The sequence below is a fragment of the Vicia villosa genome, unplaced genomic scaffold, assembly GCF_029867415.1.
Source record: "Vicia villosa cultivar HV-30 ecotype Madison, WI unplaced genomic scaffold, Vvil1.0 ctg.001971F_1_1, whole genome shotgun sequence".
Classification (NCBI taxonomy): domain Eukaryota; kingdom Viridiplantae; phylum Streptophyta; class Magnoliopsida; order Fabales; family Fabaceae; genus Vicia; species Vicia villosa.
Window position 1 is genome coordinate 89689 of NW_026705797.1, and position 3788 is coordinate 93476.

General features: G+C 35.6%; 1 long non-coding RNA gene across 3 annotated transcripts; it reads left to right on the forward strand.

The window, feature by feature from the left end:
• Positions 1 to 852: 852 nt before the first annotated feature.
• Positions 853 to 3088, forward strand: LOC131637362 (uncharacterized). 3 transcript variants are annotated; one of them, XR_009294312.1, is made up of 7 exons: positions 853 to 1097; positions 1180 to 1275; positions 1393 to 1440; positions 1530 to 2064; positions 2226 to 2413; positions 2517 to 2621; positions 2718 to 3088. It is a non-coding gene; the product is annotated as an uncharacterized LOC131637362 (long non-coding RNA). The 3 variants fall into 3 exon arrangements; XR_009294313.1 differs by having other exon boundaries at positions 1212 to 1275; XR_009294314.1 differs by lacking the exon at positions 1393 to 1440 and having other exon boundaries at positions 1948 to 2064.
• Positions 3089 to 3788: the final 700 nt, after the last annotated feature.

Below are 3788 nucleotides of genomic sequence, written 5' to 3' on the forward strand. Positions count from 1 at the left end.
GTAAAGTTTGAGAATTACAACCTTTGATTTGCATGATATAAATTGTTTTTATGCATTCATACATGTTCATGACATTTTTTAGAGTCAGTTTGACGCTTTGTTTTTGAAGTTTAATGCAGGAACAATAAAACATCATGGCTAGGGCGTGATCAAGGTCTGTGTTCGTTTTCATGTATATGGGGTGATTCAGTCAAAATTAACCCCTCCATTAAACTCAGAGGGTCATGATTAGGTGATCTGGGTTCAAATGTGTTGCTCCCTGTTGTTGTTCTTCGTGTTTTAAATGTGCAGGCTTGATGAAGATGACTTGGCAAGGAAATCCGCAAAAAAATTCATAGAAGATTCCATAGGAAATTCCGCAGGCTACGTAAAGATAATGAACAGAGTCCCCTTGACTTCCCTTGTCATGCGTGCACGAACGCTACTGGCCGGTCAACAAAAGCTTCCTCTCTCCGCTCGCGTGTCTTTGCCTTGTTGGTCACTCAACCAGAATACTCTCTCTCCACTCACAATTGGCTGCAGTGAAATACCCTGGGCCCACGCGTTGACTGTCCTTTGAAATGTCCATTTACCTATAGTTTTTGTAGTTATCAACTACCTAACTAAGAATGGAGAATGCTACCAAAATATCCATTCTACCCTTTAGGGGCTTTTTATTTTGCACTATGAAAAGCCCTTACCGGTAATTGACTAAATCAAATTTTGCAAATTAATCAAAAGCTTTGAATGGTCCAAGTGGCACACATAATTTTTCATATTTTTGGGTACTGAGCAATACCCACCAGGTAAATCCTTGTCCCACACCTTCCATTCATTTAATTTTCACCTCTTTCCCTCTCATTTCACAAATATGTTTCTCTCTCCAAGCTTTTTTTCTATCTCATTCTCGTCTCTCCATATCCAAACCCTTCAAAGAAAGCAATGGAAGAAGACTTGCAAGATGTTACTCTCAAATAAACCCTTCAAAGAAAAAATCTACCGCCGGTTTACTTGTCTCAGCAGCAACTTCTCCTTCTTCAGATTTTCCCCTCTCTCGTCTACTGTACATCTCTTTCACCTTCATTCACCTTCTACCCATTCAACTTATCTCCCATCCGGTAAGAAATCGGTTTTTTGAAGCAGGACCTTCTATTTTTCCGATAATGATGTTGTTGGTTTTATTTGTTTCACATTGTTAAGGGTGACTATAAGTTGCTCGGTGTGGTATCAAGGTTTGTGGTGTTCCTGCGGTTTTAAAGGCAAAGCTGTGGGTATCGTTTCGTGCGGTTTCTCCTGGTTCGTAATTTTCCTTTCTCTCATATTTCTATTTTATCTATTTTTATAAACTTAGATGTGAGATAATGTTTGAACTTAGTGAATTGTAATGCATAGTGTTTGACAATGATGTTGCAGGACATGGTGTTTATTGTTTGTTGACCGACTTTTCGTGTTCATAGTTTTGTAAGATTTGGTTTGCTTTTGTCAGATCGGAAAAATCATAATCAAATCTTTGATATATGGTTTAAGTTGACATAGTTTTTGTTTTTAAGGTAACAATGATATCTAAATCAAGTTCAAGAGAGAATTACGGTGCGAACTATCTAGAAGGGGATGCTTTAGTGGGCTTAAGGCTGGTTAAACCCAGGGATGTTTTCTTCTATTTCACAATAGCTTTCTATGCTTTTGTCCCAAACTTGAACCCTTTTGTGGGAATTACTATATTCAATTCCCCTTCTTGTAATTTTATTCAACTGAATATTGATCCACTTTTAAATCATGAAAGTATATAGATTAGGATATATGTTCACGGCTTCTGCAATATAGTCGTACCTCTTAAAATCAAATATATTTCCTTGTGTTAGATACAATATTTATACATGTTACTTAGTTGTGAACGTAAGATGCACATTCATCAAATAAGGCTTGAATAATAGTACTCTAACACAATGTTACTTCTCTTTGATGCAGTGTATGCAAAGTCGCGACAGAAGACTATAAGTGAATGTGTGGCATGATTTAACCAATCTATACACGTTGACTGGGTTAAGAGCACCGACGAATGAAACAACGAACTCTACATGAAAGGTTCGATAATCCTTGTGAACTGAGTTGCTTGAATAAGAACAAGTTTAATGCTGATGAGTGAGATTTGCCTATTTGTATGTTTTGGATTGTCAGCTTTTGTAGCTGATTATCCTTGTGAATGTGACTATTCTGAATGTGGTTTTTAATTTCATTTTCTTCAGATCAATGTGTTTGTGAAATGCAAAAGAAAGCATTTGAAATTTGTTCGAGAGGATTAGTACATGTTTTTATTCAATGTGACCCAACACAAGTTGCTTGGCTATATAATATTTGTGTTTTTCTGCATATTCACTACTTTGATTGGCGAGCTCGGCAAGACGTGCTTACCATCATGCTCCTCCACAAAAAGGTTTCACCTAATTTCTATCATTGTTATTTAATTTTCAATTTAATACGTGAGAAAATACATTCCACAACGTGTTTATTTATACAATCATAAAACATTGGTGTAGGTGGTTGAAGTTCTTAACCCTCTAGCTCGTGAATTCAATTCAATTGACACCATGAAATATAATCTAGCTTGATTGCAGGATGAGTTAGCAGATGCACATAGACAGGTAAATAAATAACTACAAGCAACACTGGACCAGCCACGAAAAACTTCGAACTTAAATTTCTTTGTGAATATAATGTAAGATGATGAATTTTTGCAGGTTCATATATCTGAAGCAAGAGTTTCTACTGCTTTAGATAAACTAGCTTACATGGAAGATAAGCTTGAAGAATGTTTTAGGTCCAGTTTAGTCATACCATCCTAATTTAAAGAATTTCTGGTATCCAAAGAATGCCAGTACTTTTGTATTTGTATGTGGTATCATAGTTTATTTAAATTTGGTATGTGGTTAATTTTGCATTAATTGACTGCTTCATTCAGTTTTTGTCGGATAGATGTAAAATAGATGTAAAGCATCTAAATGTTGATAGTGAAAAACCAGTTACGATGATATCTAGAACTATTACTACAACTGGAGCCAGTAGCGAACAAGGAGTTGGTGTATTGGTCCCTCTGTGTAAAAGGAAGGAGTTGGTGTATTGTTACTTCAACCATGTTTAATTTAATATTGGCATAGAGTGTTTACACTTGCATCAGGTACAGCCTCTTTCAGCTACATACTTTGCCTATATCAGATAAAGGTCCTTTCTTGTACTTTGTTTGCATAGTAATCTATCACCAAAAAGTACATGTCAAACCATATAGTTACATTTCAACCATAGTTGTCTTCTCCTTTGCTTATCCTTTTTTTGTGTGCATGATCACATAGCAAGAGAGGAGTGAAGTCATTCAAACAAATTCTAGCAAAACCACACTCTACCTTTGGAGGTAAGAACAAGATGTGAGTAGTCAAAATCATATTGCGGCATTGACGACATTTACATCTTGGATACAAGACTCAATTTAAATCATGTGAATGATATTCAAGTTTGTATTAAATTAAATTAAATTAAATAATTTAAAAGGTAAAAACAAAGTGTTTTTGTCATTATTATTTTGTTTATATCTTCTGTCTGTAACATTTCTTATGAGAATTTCTTTACCTACCTCCCTATGGGGGTCACCCCCAGCGAAATCCCCCATTTGCCCCTGCTTCGGAGATGCATCTCCGAAGTTATTTTTTTTTTAGATTTTTTTTACTTCGGAAATGCATCTTCGAAAACACCACTTTTTTGGTGTTTTCGGAGATGCATTTTCGAATTGCATGAAAGTTCAAAAAGGGTTTATTTCG